Raw genomic sequence first — 22,742 nt, 5'->3', positions numbered from 1 at the left:
ACAAAAATATTTCACAGAGATATTTGCTGGAGAGGTTCTTGAGCGATTTAGGAAATATTCGGTGGAAGTAGAGCCAGATGATATAGCAGCTGATTGTAAATGTAAACAATTACGTGAAGGTTCTTTTGTCTTCTCCCAGGTGGCTGACACGATCAGACACTTGGTTAAACTACATGATGAAGCAGTCCGTTTGCGGGAGGAGAAAAAGGCAGCAGACGCAGCTGCTCAAACATCTCGAATCAACATTACACGAGCTCCGACGCTCGAAACAGATAAGAATGTTGTAAATGTGAAACCTATGCAGGAAGCCGCAGCTTTATATGTTCCTCCTAAAGGAACCGGCACAAGTGATGATAAGACTTCTATTGACGCGAAAGGGTATTTTATTTATAATTGGGTTTACACTCCTTGGAATAGAGCAGATGTCATGGCTCTTAAAAATGCATTGCCTGATCCGCGAAAGAATCTGACAGCTTTTTATGAAGAAATTGAGGGGTGCCATTAGCTCTTGTACTATGACTTTGTCTGACATTGATTTGTTTTTTGGATTAATATTACCGCCTGATATGTGGAGAACTGTGCGTAAAGTTGACGATTGTGTGGTATTTGGGGCATTGTGGTCAGATATAGAACATTTAGATAAAGATAGAGAACCTGCACAGAAACCGTGTCAGATAATTTTAGATCTTCCAGCAGCTATCTTGGTTAAATTAAAGACGATTATTCCCCCTAAAAAGATAGATTGGACAATGTTAGCGTCTTGTAAGCAAAAGATAGACAAATCAGTTTCAGACTTCTTCACACGCTTTGAAGAAGCATTCCACGATTTTAGTGGTCAGTCATTGACAGATGGCACGGGTAGGCATCTGTTTGTCGATAAATATGTCACAAACCTTTTGCCAGAAATAGCTAGTCGCCTAAAGGCGAGTGAAAGTTCATGGACTACCTCCTCTCCGGTTTCTCTCTTAACTATGGCTCAGTATTATGAACGGCAAGAATTAGAAGCTAAAAGTAAGGAGGATAAAAAATCTAAAGAGTTGAAAACAAAGGTTATGATGGCTCAAGCTTATGGCCCACCTTCTAGAGGTAATAATAGAGGTGGACGTGGATCTTATGGTTCGTCTTTTCCTCCCTATCCTCGTGCAGATTTGTCTGTTGATCAGTGTGCGTATTGCAGACAATTCGGACATTGGATTTCTAATTGTCCAGTGCTACGTGCTCAGCAGGGTTCACGTGGTCGGGGACAAATGAGAAATCGTTCAGGATATTCAGGGCCTAGAGGAAATACAAATTATCGTGCTAGGTTTGATGCTAATACACGTGGACAAGAGGGGGCTAATTCCTTTGACAGACGGAGTCAATATCAAATGTCCGACTATGAGCCGTCTAATTTGCAAGATTCTGCTTATGCATAGGATTGCCTTGGGTGGGGTAAGGAATCAGTTGAAGTTCCAGTAGATCAGAAGGGTCCCTATGTTACAGCACATGTTTTGTGTTCTTTTGATCAGTTTCTGGTTGATACAGGAGCTACTTGTAGCGCCTTGTCTAAACACTTGATTCCAAGGGCTCCCCTGTCTGGCTTAACTATTACATCAATAGGTTTCGATGGAACATCCACCCTTAGCCCATTGTCACAACCACTTCCACTCCATGTTGATAAGTTTACTGCTCCATGTCCATTTTTACTTTCTCCAAATACACCAGACAACATTGTGGGTCTTGACATGCTCAAACATTTCAGGGCGACGATACGATGTTCTCCGGAAGGAGTACGGGTTATTTTAAATGACAACCACTCCATGATTGAGAGATCCTGTATTGTTAAAGAGGATATTGCACTAGCTTCACTCCCTAGTACTTTGTGGGCTACTTCAGACACCGGTGTAGGACAAATGATTATTCCACCAGTACATATTAGTGTCAAGGAGGGTGCTATACTGCCGAGATTGCCTCAGTATAAAATTTCTCGAGAAGGAGAAGAAGCACTTACACGTATTATACAAGATTTGATTAAGGTGGGAGTTGTGGAAGAAGTTTCTTATAATGTTTGCAATAGTCAGATTCTTCCCAGTTTGAAAAAGATACTGGCACTAAGATTTATAGATTTATCATTGATTTGAGAGAAGTCAACAAGATTGTAGTACCACAGTACCCTGTAGTGTCTGAAATAACGACATTGCTTACCCTGGTCCCTCCAACAGCAACTACATTTTCAGTAGTGGATTTGAAGAACGCTTTCTTCTCGATTCCTATTCATCCTGATAGCAGATATTTGTTCGGTTTCACTTTAAATAACAGATCATACAGATTTTGTAGAGTTCCTCAAGGGTACCCTGAGAGTCTGAGTATCTATAGTCAAGCCTTAAAAAGACAACTCGATTCCTTTATTTTGCCTGAAGGAGTGGCTCTCATACAATATGTCGATGACATCTTGTTGGCAGCTGATGCACCTAAGCAGTGTGAAAAATGTACTTTGTCCTTACTTTCTTTTCTTGCGACACATCACCATAAAGTATCACAGAAGAAATTGCAATATTGTAGACCGAAGGTGACCTATTTAGGACACCTTCTGTCTAAGAAGGGCCGTGCACTGACATCAGATCGCATTCAAGCAATTCTAGACATTCCACACAGAAAGATGTCCGTGCATTTATTAGTTGAACTTCATTTTGTAGGCAATGGATATTGGGTTGTTCACACATTGTTAAACCATTGCTAGCACTTTTGACTAAGAACACTCCTCTTCCTCTTCCTTGGACAGATGAATGTCAAAATGCCTTTCGCCAGTTGAAACAAGCTCTTTGCTCTGCACCAGTGTTAGGCACACCAGATTATACGAAGGCCTTTACACTCTATGTACACGAGAAAGATGGATGTGCATTGTCAGTTTTAGTACAGACACATGGTGAAAAGCAGCGTCCCTGTGCATATTTTTCTGCAGTTCTTGATCCTGTTGCTCGTGCGTTGCCTGGATGTTTTCGTTCAGTTACAGCAACAGCTCTGTCCATACGTCAGAGTGAAGGGATAGTTTTGTCACACAAATTGTTGGTGCTAGTACCCCATGCAGTAGATGCCCTTTTGAAGCAGACCAAGACACAGCATTTAACTAGTGCTCGCTTGACAGGATACGAATTGACACTGTTAGCACCTCATATTACATTGAAGAGGTGTGCTACACTAAACCGAGCTACTTTGTTGCCATATCCTGCGACTCAGTCTCAAACAAAGGAGCCTCGTGATTGTATATTCCTTACTGAGGAACAGACAAAGGGTTGCATTGATTTGCAAGATACGCCCCGTCCAGATGTTGATGGGGAGCTGTGGGTTGATGGTTCCTGTTTAAAGTTACCAGATGGCACAACCTCAACTGCATATGCAATCACCACACTTGAAACAGAAGTGGAAGCAGCTCGCATACCACAGAAGTCGGCTCAAGCAGCTGAACTAATAGCCTTGACACGAGCATGTGAGCTTAGTACTGACTTATGTGTGAACATTTACATGGATAGCCGCTATGCTTTTGGAGTGGTTCATGATTTTGGCCTACTCTGGAAGGAAAGAGGCTTTCTTACATCCCACGGGATGCAGATAATGCACGGAGAATTAGTACATAATCTTTTGACTGCACTTACATATCCGAAGAAAGTTGCCATTATGAAGTGTAGCGTACACAAGAAGATCACTGAAAAAATCGGACAAGGAAATGCCTTTGCAGATCGTGTAGCTCGTGAAACTGCAATACAGCGAAGCACTACATCTATGTACGTAGTAAAATCACAAGCTGAGCATTGGCATGATGCTAGAGAGGAAGTATTGGATACACAGAGATCTGCCTCTGTGGAAGAACTTGAGCAGTGGTCCAAAGAAGGAATGTTAGACGATGAGGGTTGTTGGCGTAAAAAACAAATGAATAAATGGAAATTGCCTGCAGCCTATTTACAACCTATGGTTCAAATGGCACATGGGCTGGCACATGTTGGAACTCTAGCAATAACTAAATTGCTTACACAAGTCTGCGAGCATCCTGAAATTGCCAGCACTGACCATCAAGAGATTCTGGAGACGGAGAAGGGTCAAGCTATCTCATCTGACGAGTCTACGGAAGTCTTCCCGGACCACACGATTCCTGGAACATCGCGATACAATTTGAGACCGAGGAAAGAATCTGCAGTTTTGAACGAGACTGGTTGAGCTACCGCCCTGGGTTTGTGAAACGGAGAGCCAATGAGGCAAGGTGGGGGGGGGGAATCAGCCCTGCATTAGTGTAGTGACACCCGTCTTGGCCCGTGGTGAAAAAATCAACGGCTACCCAAGTGATAAGAGCTCCAACGATTGTTTTCAACAGGTTCTTAGAAAGGTAGAGCATCGTTGTCATTGAAATAAATAGGAAAATGATTTGTGCTGTAGGGTTTGTTGTTGTCCTGGTGGTTTTGGCAATAACCACTTGGTTCATTGCGAAAGCAGTTCCTGCTCGACAGCTTTTTGTTGCAACTACTCCAGCTTCACTGGAGCATCACTACTGCACTCTTCCTTATCATGAGCAGAAACATCGACAGTCCTATCTGAATAACACATTCATTCAGATGTTGCATCATACCCATAATGCTACAAATACTACCAATTGTTGGGTATGTGGGATGATACCTGCACACCAGAAGAAAAGAGGAACACCTTTTATTCCTCTACCGTTTTCCCATAATGGTTCATGTCAAGCTTGGTATGCCCTTTTGTTTGCTTATGGAAAGCTTTCAGTAGGTGGAATCATTTTTCAATTAAATAAAGAATGTTACCAAGATGAAAATGGTTATCCTCAAGCTAAAGGGACTAAATCGGAATGGGATGAATACTAACCGGACACTATTTCGACACCATATGTCTTCACAAATGTGAGGAATATGAGGAACATTGGACCCTTTGTGATTTCTGTAACCAGAGCAAAAGCAGATTTATGTATTGGCAGTGCTGGGGGAATTCCCGTAGGACGAAGTGAATGTATAACTACGCTGAACATTGAGGGTGTTAATAATAGTAGTTTAATATCGTCACACAACACTTACTTTGTGTGTGGTAATAAAGGATATTATCAATTACCTGTTGGATGGTCCGGGGTATGCTACACACCATTTTTGTTACCACCTGTGTTTTTAGCACCTGCATCATATCATCTTGACCTGAAACTGTACAATGATATTTCTAAGAATAGATATAAACGGACAACAAGTACTGACGAGATTGACCAGACAGACACCGTTCTGCAACAATATCAATTAAAAAAAATCAGTAATATTAAAGACAATATCCCATTTCCTTCCTCTACTTTTGTTGAGCCCCACCCCCCGGTTGTTCACGGCTGTCTCTCATCTATCCCCCCGCTTACCGAAGAAGTGTTCCTTGCAATACTTCCAAAAGTAAAGTCCGGATCCCCGGCAGACATCTGCCCAGCTCACATCTTGCAACAAATTTATTCTATCTGCCCCAAACCGCCGATTTCCTTCCTCAATAGCTCGCTGGCCCAGGGTGTGGTAATCCCAGCCCTCAAATCTGCAACCATAGTGCCCATATTGAAGAAGTCTGGCGCAGATCCTTCTGCACCAGCTAACTATCGCCCCATCTCCCTTTTGCCCTATTTGGGTAAGGTGCTGGAGCGACATGTTACATCGGTCCTCAGTGCCCATGTAGAAGTCAATGGTGGCCTAGCGTCTCGCCAGGCAGGCTTTCGACCTAGGCACTCCACCGAGTCCGTGGTGGTGTCGGTCCTGAACAACCTCAGGGAGGGTATGGACCAAAACAACTACCAGGCTCTGGTACTCCTCGATCTATCCGCCGCCTTCGACACGGTGGACCATTCCATCTTACTTTCCCGTGTCGGAGCGGCGGGGGTCGGGGGTTCAGCCCTGGTTTGGCTATCATCCTTCCTGAGGGACCGCACACAGGCGGTTCGGTTGGGGGACTTTTCAGCCACCCAACTCAAGGTCACATGTGGTGTTCCCCAGGATTCTTCTCTATCCCCTCTTTTGTTTAATCTCTATATCTACCCTCTGATCTTTGCACTTCAACAACTGGAGGTCACCGTCTATAATTATGCGGATGACCTCCAGCTTATCTTTTCTCTCTCTTCTTCTGCCCACTCTATTTCTAACTTTCAGACTACCATGATTTTCATCAGGGACTGGATGGACCACAACCATCTGAAGTTGAACCCTGATAAAACAGAACTGGTCCTTACAGGTGGTTCCTCCAGTCCCTGGAACTCTTTATTCTGGCCTTCTTCTCTTGGACCCCCTCCCACCCCTTCTTCCTCAGTTAAAACCTTGGGTATTAAAATCAACAACCAACTCAATCTTCATTCACAAATCAACTCTGTTGTTTCTTCTTGTTTTCTTGTTCTTCGAACTATCCGCTCTGTCTCTCATTTCTTCTCTCCCCTTGCACTTAAACTAATCATGTCCGCTCTGGTGATCTCCCGGCTGGACTACGCCAACGCTCTATACAACGGTATTCCGGCGTATAGTCTGCGGAAGCTCCAGCTGGTTCAAAACCAGGCGGCCAGATTGGTGTATGGTCTTTCCCGCTCTCATCACTCCACCCCCTTACTGAAGGCACTACATTGGCTACCTGTTAGGGAGCGATCCCTTTTTAAAACTGGCTGTATGGTTTTTCAGGCGCGCCAGGGCACGGCCCCTGCCTTTATTTCTTCTTTGCTAAAAGAGTATACCCCTGCCCGTGAGCTCCGCTCATCCACTCAATCTCTTCTCTATGTACCTCGCTACAGACGTAAGAAATGGGGCGGAGCCAACTTTTCATTCTTGGCACCATCCTTTTGGAACTCCCTCCCCGATCACTTACGTCTGGCCAGACAATATTCCCTCTTCCGAAAAGATCTCAAGACTTTTTTGTTCACCCAGGCTTTTCCTAATGTAATCTGATTTTAATTTTTCCCCTCTCTGGTTCCTTGTTCCTGCTGCTAAATTTGTTTCCACGAGCGCCAAGAAACCGCACCGTGAATGTAGCGCTATATAAATATTTTAAATTCAAATTCAATATGTCGATTTCAATTTGGGTTTGTTTTTCTTTGTGGGTGCTGCATTGAATAGCAGAAAGACCAGACGATTGGCTCGTGTAGTGGAAGCTGTCACCAATCAGACAGCTATGGCACTTGGGAACATTACAGAAGAACGGAAAATTGCAAGAATTGTAGCACTCCAAAATAGGATGGTGCTCAACGTGATTTTGGCTGATCGAGGTGGTGCATGCCGCATCATCGGTAGCAGTTGCTGCGTCTTTATACCTGACCACTCACCTTCAGTTTATGACGCAATCTCTAAGCTACATAAGACTGCTGCAGACATTCACCCAGAGACTGGTACATGGACATTTTAAAACTGGATATGGACACTTTTTGTTACTTGGGGCTGGAAGCTACTGACTATTCTATGTATACTACTGATGATACTATTTACATGCTGTACTTGTATACAATGTGGTCCCATGATTTGCTCCCTGTGCATCACTGCTTGTACACCTGCCAAAAGAAATATTACAAAAGAACAACAAATGCTAAATAGTGAAGTTACTGAGATAATGAACATCAATGTACAGGATGCAGATCCAGATTATCCTAGACAGACGAATGTCTTCAGCAAATGCTGAAAGGGTCGTCTGTCGTAATTTAGCAATGATTAGGTTAAGCATTAGCAGAAGACATCTTGTATTTAGAGACTATCTTGTCCGTTTACGGAATCCATTTTGTATTTCTGTCGGCCATTTTGTTTGCCATGTGCTCCGTCCTACCTTCCTGTTAACTGTTCTTGAAATCTGCCTAGAGACAAGATATATTTATCCTCTTCTGCTTTGCACATGCTCAGTTGAGCATACAGCTGTCTCCAATTTGTAGCTGTCAAGATGTGTCCACCAGAATTAGCTAACTGTCAGCCCTTCCCACTTGTTGCTAGCACACTCTCTGTATGACCTTCATTTCAGCCCCTGTGTGGGTATAAAAGGACCAAGCTCCTTCTAGTCAGTGTGCTACCTCATACTATACCGAAGGGTGTTGTGTGAATGTAGATCCACCTCATGAGGTTTAATAAACTCTGTCTTTTCTATTCCAGTTTCTGTGCCAACTTCTTACTATTGGTCTAAGGACTCTAAGCAGAGAAGGGTGAATCCCCTGCACTAGTAGGCCTGGCTGGGGCTTGCTACCACAGGGTGTCTTGCCAGGATGTTGCAGCAGCATCTGGGAAACAATTCAGTAACGGATGTATTGTTGTCAGTGGCACTGACAAAACTTAAGTTATGGTGCCTGATGTGAAGTGCTGGAAAAACTGTCCATAGTTTGCGGTATCTGCCTGAAACTAGAAAATCCCTGCTTGGCCAAATTGTGTGATCCTAGGAAAATACATTATTTCATTGATAATACTTGAGTTCAGGATGTACACTGTACAAAACACTTCTCTGGTGATTGATTTCAAAGCTTACAAAGTTGCTCCATCTATGATAAGAATCTAGGTCAGGTATTCTGTATGAGTGACAACTGACGTGCCTCTATTCACTTATCCCATTGTCATCAGGGCTGTGGTATTCAAGATTCTGAGTTCACTTTTAAAAATTCCCAATCACCATTTTTAATAAATATGTTTCAAATAAACTGATGTGCTAAAGTGGAATGTTTCTGCTTGTTAAAAATAGACACTTTCTGGAAACTTGAAGTTAACTTATATTCTAACGTGATATTTGTTGTGCGATTTAGATGTCAAATATTTTCAGAACTCGGCTGGTACACTGGCTGTTAGTGCCAGAGCTAATCCTTGGCTCAGCTCTCACTGTTAATTTGTTGGTTCGCCCACCTCTACTCACTCTCCACTCAACTGTGGGCTGCTGAGAACTGGTAATTTGTGCTCCCTCCCCTACCATGGCACAGAGCATCTCCTCCTCTGTCTATTTTATGATGTCTCGAGTGTGCTGCCACCTACCAGCGAAAGGAGAAATCATACCTGTCACAGTGGCTGTAAGTGGGATGAAAAAACAAAGTCTCTAAAAGGGGCACAGCAAACAGAAGTGTAACTGTTACTAAGGTTTGTTGGGCCCGATTCACAGAACTAACTTAAGGCAAAATCCTAAACTTACTACCATTTTAGTATTCACAGAAGGCACTTACTCATTTTGGTATTCACAGAAATCTCTTACTCATTTTGCTATTCACAGAAGTTAGAAGTCCTAACTTTAGGACTTCTAAATGCCTTCTGTGAATACCGAAAGTCTTAAAAGTTAGGATTTTTCTCAGTTTAGGAGTAGTAAAGTTAGGACTCCTAACTTTAGGACTCGTAAATGCCTTCTGTGAATACCGAAAGTCTTAAAGTTAGGATTTTTTTCAGTTTAGGAGTCTTCACATACTATCTTGTGATAGAATGCACTGATAATGTCAGCCACGTACAAGTTGGGAATCCAAATAAGTTACAAACGTAGTCAGAAACAAACATTCTTTTTTTTAAGTAGCAAAAACATTTGTGGTAGCTCAAACACCCAAACTCCAAAAAGTACCACCCGGCATGTCAAACTGATCCTCAAGCAGATTAATGCAGCAGCCCTCAGTTATGGTTTCCGCATCTTAATTGTGAGCGTCTCATAGCGTTCGAACCGCGGACAATTACATAGTTCCAGTGGCCCACATTTAATATCACTGATCGAAGCTCCATGTAGTCCTAGGAGAAGCTGCACTTTCATAAATATTTGCATTACCATGTCTGTAGTTTGCATGTGGTTGACGTGCAGATAAGCTCATATTTCAAAACTGGAAATTGGGAGACTGTAAATAAAATTGGGAGAAAGTATTTTGCATATTGCCTTACATTGACTCTGAGACAGTTGTAGGTGGGAGGTTGGTTAAATATCTGTCTGAGTTGCATGTATGCTTGAGCCTGGTGATTTCACGCTCACCTATGTAGAGCGCTCTGAAGCTGTGCCTGGTGAAGGTGGTGTCATATATATGTAATAAAATAATACACAAAAGAGAGGCCGCGGGAATACACAGTACAGTGAACATTCAGGAGTCGGGGGAGTCTAGAGGATGAAACCTCTTGACAAAGCCCTGTGAAGAAGCTGCAAGGAGCTATGTAGCGCTGTGTAAACCCCAGCGTAAGTAAACTAATAACAAGCATTTGCAATGTAGTCGGACTCGCATTTACTAGAGACCTATTGCACTGCAAATGACTGGCACCAAGACAACGGGAGGGAGGGAGGGGGCAAGGGAGAAGGCACGGACACCAAGGAGGGTGGGTGGCCGGGGGTTGTTTTTGAAGGCACGGACAACGGGAGAGGGTGGGTGTGGGATGGGTGGAGAAGGCATGGACAATGGGAGGGCAGGGCGGGGGGATGACAGGAAGAAGGCACGGATAACGGGAGGTATAGTGAGCAGGGGAAAAAAGGCAACAAAGCACGAGGAGAACCTCATTAACGAAAATAGTGCCCACAGTCTAAAAATAACAGTTACTGTGGAACACTCCAAGTAAAGGGGCCAGTCGCCGTGAGAGGTGACAAATGAGGAGGAGGCGGTACTAAGGGGGACTAACAAGCCTACCGACAAATCAGAAGCCAGAATTTAGTAAAGACCATCACACAAGCGAAGTGTAAATGTGGGCGGAGAGTGGGTGAAGCTTCTATTCAACTACTCCTCCATATTAAGCCTCACAGAGCAGCGCATGCAGGCTGACTCTAGGCTAGACCGAAAAATGAGGAGATATAAAGCTATTTCTACTAATAATAATAGGAGGGGTAGCATTTTGATGCATTCCCAGATCCACCACTCATGGTAAATCGAAGAGTGCACCAAAATCCATGGGTGAATCTATGGGAATCCCACGCTCCACCCATAGAATGCCTGGCTGGAGCAGAATAACGCAAGACAGAGATGTGCGCTGCCTGGCATTACTCCAGATTTATCATGACATGCAGGGCCACACAAGGTGGCCTTGCTTGGCTTGATAAATCTCACTTAGGTTTTGCATCCCCCTTGCATGGCGCAAGGGCAATGCGAAACCTTGATAAATCTGGCCCCTGGGGCCCAACTGAGTAAGTGTTAACCTGCCAAGAGACTGGTCCAGGCCAAGGGCAAGCTGAGGCTTGTTCTGCCGCCAAAATCCAATGAATTGGAAGAACTGCACTCACAGTCTGGAAAGGGAAAATACAAATGCAAATACAGAGCCTGAGGCCATGTTTCCTTGGAAACAGATGCATTTCGGTGGAGATGGAATTTGTTACTGTCCTGTGTTAACAATTTCACAGCCAAGTCCAACTCAAGAGGTGGGCAGACCCCAGCCTAGGCAGTGTCTGCAGTAGTATTTTGTGCAGGGTCGCCACTTATTATACATCTTCCCACTTTGACCCCCAGCAAAAGAAAGAAATCTGAAAAGGGAGAAAGAAGGAGGAGGAGAAAGATAGGAAAACAGTTATAAAGGGCCAAAGCAGTGATGGATGTACAGGCGTGAGTTAGACAGGCAGGGCGTGTAAGGTTATGGAAAGAAAGAGTCCTGATGAGGAATCAGCAATAGGCAACCGTGGAATGTGCAGCAACGGCGGAAGACTCCTATGAAAAACCCTGGGCCCCTCTGCAAATTAAACAATGTTTGTTTCTAAAGAGCATTATGCACTTTTAACCACGATTTTTAATGATATGACTCGTCTGAATGAGAGGCCGCCTCCTGTCCCAAACTGCGAGTTCTAGGGAGTAGTTAGTCTTCTTTAGCACCCCGAGAAGATATACATATGCTAAACATACAATAACAAAGTAATTCAGTGCTAAGTAATCTTTATAATAATTTCAATTTGTTTATGAGCGCTCTTTGTGCCGTGTGATTAGAGTAAATGTATTCATAATCCGTAAACAGAACTATTTACTAGCCTGTAGTGCTTAATGTTAACAGGCACACAGACTGTAAATATTATGTTATCTGGCTGAAATTATTTGGTTCACTATCCCCATTGTTGTGGATTTTTGAAGCAAAAATCAGCTGGTTGACAGGCTGTTGACACAACTCTGCCAGATTACTGGGGAGCAGGCAATACATGTTTTAACATGCATTTTCTTGAGTAAATGCTTGTAGATAGAAGCAGGGCCGGCTTTAACACTGGTGCCGCCCTGTGCAACAATGTTTGTTGGCGCCCCCTCCCGTGACCCTATCTGCCATGGATTCCTTTAAAAGTGCCCCTCAAGTCTCCATCACCACTGTCTCTGAGATTCATTTAATTTTAAAGCACCACTCATACCAGTGTAAGGTGTCAGAGCACTTTACAATCACACAAACATTGCACAGAGACAATCATAGGTGTGTTAAATCATACGTATAGGAATTGTTACATCAGACAGGACTACAAGGTGTAGTGTAGGAGTGACATGTATTTGATCCTGTAAGCAATATAGTTTAAGAGTCCTTATTCTGGAAAAGCACACATTCAAAATGTAAAACATATCATTGTTAGGGGTTTTCTGATGAAAGACTGGGCCAAAAAAATATATAGAACCTACATATACCTTGCAGTTTGCATGCAGCTCTTTGATGTCAGTTGGATTTTGATTTCTAAACGACATGTAACAAAAGCCGCTCCCTTCCAGAACAAGTAAATCACTGACCTACTTCCATTATATGCCTGTTATCTGCATGGTACAGGTTCTTAGCTGCAGGCATTTTAACCCTCTGACCTTAGGATGAGTCAAAACGTCCACTAGGAAAGTATCCGGTCTCTTTGTGAAAGCAAGTGTCCTAGTGTGAAGGTGGTTTGCCTGATCCAGCAGTCTAGATGTTAGGGGCCAGATGTAGGTGTCAAAATACCGGTCGGAATCGGCCGAAAATACCGATTTTCGGCCGTTTCCGACCGGTATTTTGACATTGGTATGTAGGGGGCATTTTATTTACAGAATCGGTATATTTACCGATTCGGTAAATTTACAGAATCGGTAAAATACCGAATCGGTAAATATACCGATTCTGTAAATAAAGATGTAGGTGGCACTGTAATCAGTGCCACAGGCCCTTGCCAAATCGTTATTTACCATGGAATACTATTCCATGGTAAATAACGAATTCCAGTGTACATTTACACCTGTGCATGTACACCTGTGCCGTGTGGCACTCAGACATGCCCAGGGCATGTCTTTGTGTCACATGGCACACAAGTCAGAAACAGGGGTGCAACAGGGTGTCAAAGTGACACCCTATCCCCCTTGTAAATTCGGTAATTTTACCGATTCGGTAATTACCGAATCGGTATTTGCTATTGAATTCTATGGGCTTTAAGGCCCATAGGAATCAATGGCAAAGAATCGGTAATTACCGAATATTACCGATTCAGTATTTTTACCGAATTATTTAGCTACATAGCAATTACCGAATTGTAAATACCGAATCGGTAAAATTCGGTATTTACATTCGGTAATGTGCTATTACCTACATCTGGGCCCTAGGTATCTGGGAAGAACCATCTAGTCCATTCCTGCCCTGGTAAACAAAATGAAATGATGTGGAAAAGAGAAAAGAACAAACTTGCCTTTTAAATCCGCATTTGAAACACTTTTTGACATTTGACATCTGATGCCAGTATCGAACAGGAGGAGTCAAAACATTGCTATATTTTTCTTCACCTCCATAAGTCATGCCCTGCCCCCTCCTCTGCCGTATCTTGGAGGGAGGAAGAGAGGTAGATTGCTCCCGTCCTACTGCTCCACACATCCTTGGGCCCAGCTCCACAGCTGCAGAATGCCCTTATTTCTTGTGAGAACACAGAAAAAATACTGCACCTTGCAAACTAATTAGTTCTGTCTACCAGCAATAGTTTGAAATAATACATGAACCTACGTGTTTGCATGAAGTGTTTAAACATAACTTCGTGTGTAGAAATGAGTACGCACTCACAAAGGTTCTCTTCTTTTTCCCAATGTTTTATTTCGCAGTTGTTAACCAGCGTATTCCAAAATCATTCCGACGCGTTTCGCTACAAACGTGTAGCTTGCTCACGGTTAATACAATAGTAAGGTTTGGTCCCTCCTATTTCTACGGAGGTTCCCGCCAAACATTCTCTTACGCAAAGTATCACTTCCTGTTTTTTTACTAGCAGGAAGTTGTTTGGGAAATGTAGTTTTGTTATTACTTTTTCATTGAATCGGTATGTTACGAACACTCTCAAGATAATGTCATTTTTAAACATTCACTACTCTTGGTTGCGAAACATTATTCACCCTTAGAGGAGGCAATTATATGAACATTAAAAAGCAGTGATTGTAGGATTATCAACGATTTTTGTGTTAAACTTTAACAATGATTTACGCCCTCCAGTGGGCATTAATGTTTTGACCATAGTTATCCTCCTTGTCATTTTCTAGATCGTACTCAAACAAATATTTTGTTTTCTTGTCTACCAAAACTTTATAAACAACAAGCTCTTTTCCGCCCTCTAGTGGGCTTTACCTTGAGGATTTAATTATGATCCAAAGGGTTCAATCCATATTTCCAGCTCAGTTCATGAATCCTTAATTTAGCCTCCATATGTACACAACCAACTAATATATAAAAACCAATTCATTTTACCGATTAACCATTTCAAAACCTCTATAAATGTATGTGTATCTGCATTTCCAAATATATTGCACATTCATTTACTCATATATTCACTAATAAGTCTCTTTTCCTTGAAATACTCAAATACCATATTTCATCAGTCCCCATTATTTTTATAGATGTACATACAGTTCTTCACTTTGATTTAGTCCCATCGGGGTCTTTGTCTTGAAATTTAATATTTGTCGCGATTCTCTGTATCTCAAGATTTTTTCTCTATCGCACCCCCTATGAAGAGGGATGATGGTTTCCAATGCATAAAATTTTAACAAAGTCCAATCCCCATTATGGGTACTCTCCATGTGTTTTGCAACAGCATTATTTCTGTCCTTATTTACCGTTGCTCTCACATGCTCTAAAATTCTGTTTTTCAGTTCATTTTTTGTGCTCCCAATGTACTTTAGAGAACATGGACATTCTATCACATATACCACGTGGGTACTCAAGCATGTAATCAATTCCTTTATCTTCCATGTTTTGTTGTTTGGCATTAGTACTTCCTTTTTATTAACTGCTATTTGGCACACCTTGCAGTTCTGACATTTGATGAACCCCTTTGTTTTCATCCATTGTATTCCTTTCTTCTTCTTTGTATGATCCTGATGGTGACTATGTATCAGTCTATCTTTCAAGTTTTTAGCACGTCTAAAGGTTACCTGTGGATGTTGCCCCATTACTTTCCTTGTGGTAGGGTCTAGTTGAAGTAATTTTCATTTTTTTCTTATACTCCCCACAATTTGCTTGGATTCCCTTGTGTAATCTAGAATCAATCTTATTTTACTTTCCTCTCTCTTCTTTGTGGTTTTTGTGGTTTCACGTTTGGTTATTAAAGCATCTTTCCTTTCCTTCTCATTTGCTCTCTTCCATCCTTTTTCGATGATTTTCGTATTGTAACCCCGGTTTTTGAATCTTTGTGCCATTGCATGGCTGGTCTTTTGCCATTCCGATTCCTCTGAACAAATCCGTCTCAACCTTAAAAATTCACCGTACGGAATATTTTCTTTCACTGAAGGTTTATGAAAACTGCTTGCATGTAACGTTGAATTTGTGGCAGTTTCCTTTCTGTGTAAGATCGTTTCAACTTTATCATTTTGAATATATATTTCCGTATCAAGAAAAGTCACTTGAGTTTTACTTATGTTGTAAGTGAATCTTAGGTTGGTACTTGATGAGTTTAGAATTTGAAAATAGGCCTCAAATTCTTGGCTAGTTCCTTCCCATACAATTAGTTGGTCGTCGATGTATCTGACCCATTTTGCTATTTTGTACACATAAAAATCATTATCCGGGTGCCATGCAATTTGTTGTTCCCACCACCCCATAGTGAGGCATGCGTATGCCGGGCTGAATGAGAAAATTATTGCACAACCCTTGATCTGTTGAAAAATTTCTTCACCAAATAGAAAGACGTTTTGCGTTAAACACATTTCCACCATATCAATTAACATTTGATTATGTCTGTTAAATTGAATGTCTCTTTCTTTTAGAAAATAGGCACAAGGATTTAGTCCAATGTTATTCTCGATATTAGTATACAATGATACCACGTCCATGGTTATGAGCATGTAGTTGGATTGCCATGGTAATTCATTTAGGTGTTTAAGAAGATCTGTCGTACCTCGTAAGTAGGAGCTCAAATTCATTACTAACGGCATTAGAAAAAAATCAATGTAGTTAGCTACAGGTTCCATGAGTGACCCCTTTGATGAAACGATCGGCCTCCCTGGTGGTTTTAGAGGATTTTTATGCACCTTCGGCAAAAAGTAAATCGTGGCTGTCACCGGGTGTGTCGTTGTTAAAAATTTCATTTCATCTGGGTCTATCAGATTTTGATCAGTCCACATCTTTAGTTTTTTATCCAGTTTGTCTTTGAAAATTTCCGTCGGATTTTTTCCCAATTTCCTGTAATACTGCTTATTCCCAAGTTGTGAGTGAGCTTCTGCCACATAGTCTTTTGTATTTAAAATGACAATATTACCGCCTTTGTCGGCTATTTTTATGGTTATCATTTTGTCATTTGTTAAATCCATTAATGCTGTTCTTTCTTCTTTTTTTAAATTGTCATAAAATTTCATTCCTTTAATTTTTTGAATATCTTGAATGATTGCCTCCTGGAAAATATCAGTTTTATTACCTTGTGATAACTGTGGATAAAATTTAGATGGTGTTTTCATTCCACTTAATCCTGCTCCTTTTTGAGGACATATATGTGTGTGTATACATATATATATATATATATATATATATATATATATATATATACATCCAAACAAAGGTAAGCCCCTGTGAGAGAGCCGCAGGTACGTGATTATACGTGATTCTTTATTCAAAACAGCTTGCAGGCAAACAGGAAACACAAAATGTAATCGTGCATAAGAGTCAACCCAGACGCGTTTCTGGAACAAAGTTCCCTTCCTCAGTGGCGTGACTCCCCGCAAACACCAAACTCAAGTCCTGCACCCATTACTTAAAGGTACCTGCCCCAGTGGGCGTGGCCAGCACTCTGGCCTTATGGTCCTTGTAGTGTCAGGAAAGTATCCTCATGTGAGTTTTGTCCGATGTGCAGGCATAATTCAAAAATCTTCCCCCAGTGGGTTGATGAACAGCTGGCTTCGTTGTCTGCCGCTTTTCACCAGCCGCTTTGTCACAACACCGCCTCCCGTTCTTAAGACGAAGTCGGCATGACTCCATCTCGGGCCCGCTTCCATGCGGTGGGCTCCTCTCGCGGCTGGGCTTCAGCCGCATAAATCCATCCAAACAAAGGTAAGCCCCTGTGAGAGAGCCGCAGGTACGTGATTATACGTGATTCTTTATTCAAAACAGCTTGCAGGCAAACAGGAAACACAAAATTTCATCGTGCATAAGAGTCAACCCAGACGCGTTTCTGGAACAAAGTTCCCTTCCTCAGTGGCGTGACTCCCCGCAAACACCAAACTCAAGTCCTGCACCCATTACTTAAAGGTACCTGCCCCAGTGGGCGGGGCCAGCACTCTGGCCTTATGGTCCTTGTAGTGTCAGGAAAGTATCCTCATGTGAGTTTTGTCCGATGTGCAGGCATAATTCAAAAATCTTCCCACAGGGGCTTACCTTTGTTTGGATGGATATATATATATATATATATATATATATATATATATATATATATATATATATATATATATATATATATATATATATATATATATATATATATATATATATATATATATATATATATGTGAGAGCAAAGGGCGCAAGCGCTTCGGTGAGGGCTCAACCAGAGCGTCCCGAGCCTCCGGCTTCTTCGCGGCACTCGCTACAAAGTTGCAAGATCCCCTCTTGATTAAAACGATAAGTCCGACGCGTTTCGGGGCCAGAACACGCCCCCTATTCATGGACTGGAATAAGAAAATTGCCAAGCTCACCTTACACTGTTCAAACACGTTTTATTTGATCAGAGGGCGTCGTCCGCCCTAAGTGGGAGGAGTTACGACACCAGAACCTATGGGAATTGAAGTCCTGTAAAGTGAGTAATTTGTCAGTCCCTTAAGTAGGTTAGCATCTCTTAATGTCATTCTTGTCCGTTATTTCCTTAAGTAGGAAGGGAGGGTGATCTTCAACTTTGCTTCATAATAAGGGTCGTTGTGCTGTCAGACGATTGCAGTTCCCTCGCCTCAGTCTCCAATGGCAAAAGATCACTGATCCGTCTCTGGAGCGATAAGTCCGACGCGTTTCAAATAAAACGTGTTTGAACAGTGTAAGGTGAGCTTGGCAATTTTCTTATTCCAGTCCATGAATAGGGGGCGTGTTCTGGCCCCAAAACGCATCGGACTTATCGTTTTAATCAAGAGGGGATCTTGCAACTTTGTAGCGGGTGCCGCGAAGAAGCCGGAGGCTCGGGCCGCTGTGGTTGAGCCCTCACCGAAGCGCTTGCGCACTTTGCTCTCACATATATATATATATATATATATATATATATATATATATATATATATATATATATATATATATATATATATATATATATATATATGTATATATATATATATATATATATTCAATGAAACAACCATAGGTTTCAGGGGCGTTATAGTTAGTTGGACATTTCACTCCTACAAGAACATATAAATTCCCCCGGTATAGTTAGTTCAGCTAACTATAGCTTGCGCGCCCACAATGCACTGCTGATGACGTCACATATTACATCACTCATTGCATGGTCAGTGACATCACTCATGGCATCACTCATGACGTCTCAAATGACATCACTGATGACATCATCCTTGTGCTAGAGTGGCAGACCTCCTCTCACCCTAATATAACCTTTGATTCACACACTCAAAAATACAAACTAACATTTTCAAAACAATGGACGTACCAATACCAGTTACAACACTCCTACTCAGTAATTCCAAGATCTACACACACATTCACTCATTCACCAACAGTCCCTATACAGTCACTCATGCATGTACTCCCTCATCATATGTACCCATACACCTATACATCCTGTTACACACCGCCACTCAGCCATAGAGTTACTCACACACATAGTCATACATGCAAACAAAGTATCAAACATTTATTTACTTGCATATACAGTTATACACACACTACCACACTTACTTCTTCAGAAACATACACATACTTACTCTCTTAAAAAATCACTTATAGAAACACCTACTTATTTGTACAGGAACTCTTCCAATCTCTCACTCTCACATATACTCACTTATATACACCAATACTCACATATACTAGTTTAGAACATATGTAGTTACTCATAAAGACACTATTGAGACAGTCCTTCACTCACTAACAAACCCATACACACACTCATCCACCTATACAGTCCTGCACACATGCTGTCTTCAACACATACAAACAGTGAGTCACTCATTCATGCATCTATGCACTGAGTAATACCCCCCACCGAACCACACGGACACTCAGACACTCATACTGATACTCAAAAAACCAACTAATAACCCATATAGACACTCATGTAGCTACTCACAAACCCATGCAGCCACTTATACACAAAGGTGGAGACTGAAACAGATATTTTCATATTCAAACATTACTCACTAACCCATGTATTCACTAAGATACACTTAATCAGTCAGTTATACAATCAATAAAAAAAAAATCATCCATTTAGACACTTATATACCCATTTATTCTTCCATTGACCTTGAGATATACATATATAAAGCATATTTAATTTTCAGAAAAACACACATTCACTGGATGATGTCATCAACGATGTCATCAGTGATGTCATGACTTATGTCACTGACCATGTCATGAGTAATGTAATATGTGACGTCATCAGCAGTGCATTGCAGGCGCTCAAGTTATAGTTAGGTGAACTAACTATAACGGGGGAATTTCTATGGTTTTGTATGAGTGAAATGTTCAAATTACTATAATGCCCCTGAAACCTATGTTTTTTTCAGTGAATTTCTAAGTTTTTTTTAAATGCTAATTTCTAACTATAACGTGCCTGAAACCTATGGTTTTTTCAGTGAATATATGTATATTTATTATATTATGTATACATGTCAAAAGGTCTCGGTCCGCCTGTATGCCTTGGTGCCATGGAAAAAATGGGTGGAACTGACGTCAGCACGCCGACGAGGTCATCTTATGGCTCCGATGAAGTCATACGGTGTCACGAGTGAAGCCATATTATTATGACGTCCTCGTTGACGTGGGAGAGCCAGGAAAGAATTTCCGCAGAATGCTGGTGCAGGGGATATTCACCTAAGTGTTCAAGCTAGTCCTTTTGGAGCAACTGTTTATGTTGCCACTCCAGAAACCAAAACCAGTTACCCGAGGGCAGAGTCCCTGCAGATGGCACACGAGGTGGGATGCCCAGTCGTGTGCACCGGCGGGGCTGCGAAGTGACAAGCACCACAACCCACAAAAAAGGTAATGAGGGCACGGAATAAAACAGGATCTTCTCTTTGTATCTGGCTGGAACAATGCAGTTAAAATGCCCTAGTACCAACATTTTGAATTAGTGCTACAACGGTCTTCAAGAGGACATGCGATGCCGCTTCTGCCTTCCGTACACTGGAGGCGGCACATGGGTCACGCTGTACGCTCATACTGCGGTGGGACACACAGTTGTTGACCTCTCATGGCACTGCTCCACACTCCAGGGAGGACGCTTTCCATTAGATACATTTTCTGATGACGTGTTGCAGCGGCCCGTCCAACAACAGACCTCCTTTAGATCCAAACAGACTCTTCCACTCTCTCACCGGAAGTACAACCAGGCCACACAGACACTTTCACAGTACAACAGCCGGGAATGCACCTTTCGGTAAAAAAAACAAATTCCTTCCTCCTAATTAATCAAATAAACCTCTCACTGAAGAACAGGGGCCAGCTACGATCAGTAAACAGCCGTTACAACGGCTTTTTTACTTTGGGATACTATTATAAAGCATGCATTACCACGCATGCGTTGTACATCACAAAGTGATTACTATGCATTTTTTTAGAGCGCATGGTCATTTACCACGCATGCCTTTACAACAAATTATGTTGTAAAGGTATGTATGGTAAATGACCATGCGTTCTAAAAAAAAGTAGACGATCCAAGTCGTTGTAAGGAAACAGAGGCTGTTCCGTTTCCTCACAACGACGTGCACCGCCCCTCAGAGACGACATGAAGCAGGAACCATGAGGAGAGAGGAACCACGAGGAGTGAGAGGTAAGGGGAATGGGCATGGGGTGGGGGGTTCTTTTCTAGGGTTTAGGGTAGTGCAATGGTGTTTGGGTAGTGTAGGGGGTCATGCTGGGGGTAGTGTTTTAGGGTTTAGGGTAGTGCAGTGGTGTTTGGGTAGTGTAGGGGGTCTTCCTGGGGGTAGTGTTTTAGGGTTGTGCAGTGGTGTTTGTGTAGTGTAAGGGGTAGTGCTGGGGGTAGATTTAGGGTTTAGGGTAGTGCAGTGGTGTTTGGGTAGTGTAGGGAGTCGTGCTGATGTTAGCGTTTAGGGTTTAGAGTAGTGCAGTTATGTTTGGGTAGTGTAGGGTGTCGTGCCAGAGGTAGGGTTTTAGGGTTTAGGGTAGTGCAGTAGTGTTTGGGTAGCAGAGGGGGTAGTGTTTTAGGGTTTAGGGTAGTGCGCCCAACCAGCCACAATATCCGTGGACAAAGGGGATCCTGACTCTTTTGAACGCTCCGCCAATTTAATAATTTGGGTCAAGGGCCCTACCACGTCCAAGATCTATAAATTCCTTTCTTGGGATCCCTCATATACCTGGAGAAAAAGGTACATAATTTCTTATCAATTTCAGGCGTGTGTGCCACCTTCCCCTTCAGTGAGGGCCTGGGCATTCTCCCCTCATCCTATTCCTGACCTCCCTTTCAAGGGGTTGATGGATTTTCCCCACCACATGCTCTGCCACTTTGGTGTCAGGGGTCCACTCCGCCGACCTAGGATGGTAAATTTGGGTAGACTTGAACATGTCCGAGTGGACCCTGTCCCCAACCGGGGACTGAGAGGAGTGGGACTCTGGACGCCAGGGACGCCCGAGTCCTTATCCTCATCGCACGAGAAATCCTCCTCCGATACACCCTCTCCCTCTAAGGGAAACCCGCCGTCGGGGTCTACAATAGTAGTGACAGCGTCACAACTTTCTCCGGGCTCCTCCTCTTCCTGGCAGGGTGCATGTTTAAGCGTTCGTGCACTCTTAAGGAAGGTCTCTGTAAGTTTATCAAATCCTTCCAAGTGCCCAGCGTTATGCTTAACGGCCCTTTTATTCCCCATCTGGGAGCTACTGGGACCCGCCACCACCAGATCTGGGTCACTGAGCACCCCAGGGATGCTTTTCGCCAGCTGATCAACCTGATCCCAAAGAGGAGCCAGTGCCCTAGAAATAGCCAGAGAGAGGGCTTGGTGCACTGCTGGAGGGAGAAGTTGGGGGCCCATTCCTCCTCCACTTCCTGGTAGGAGAAGTAAAGATGATTTTCTGGAGAAGAAATGATAGCAGAGGGTGCGAGCACAAAACAAATGCAATTAAAATCCTCAAGGCAGCCCCCTCGCCCGTGCTCCAACAGCTGGGCTTTCCCCAAAGCTGTTATTAGAATAGACTGAGGCGCAATACCAATTACCACCACCAGGTGGCGTTGGTCACTAACGTGGGCGTGTG

Source organism: Lissotriton helveticus, chromosome 7 (assembly GCF_964261635.1).
Source record: "Lissotriton helveticus chromosome 7, aLisHel1.1, whole genome shotgun sequence".
Taxonomy (NCBI): domain Eukaryota; kingdom Metazoa; phylum Chordata; class Amphibia; order Caudata; family Salamandridae; genus Lissotriton; species Lissotriton helveticus.
This window is presented reverse-complemented; position numbering follows the sequence as displayed.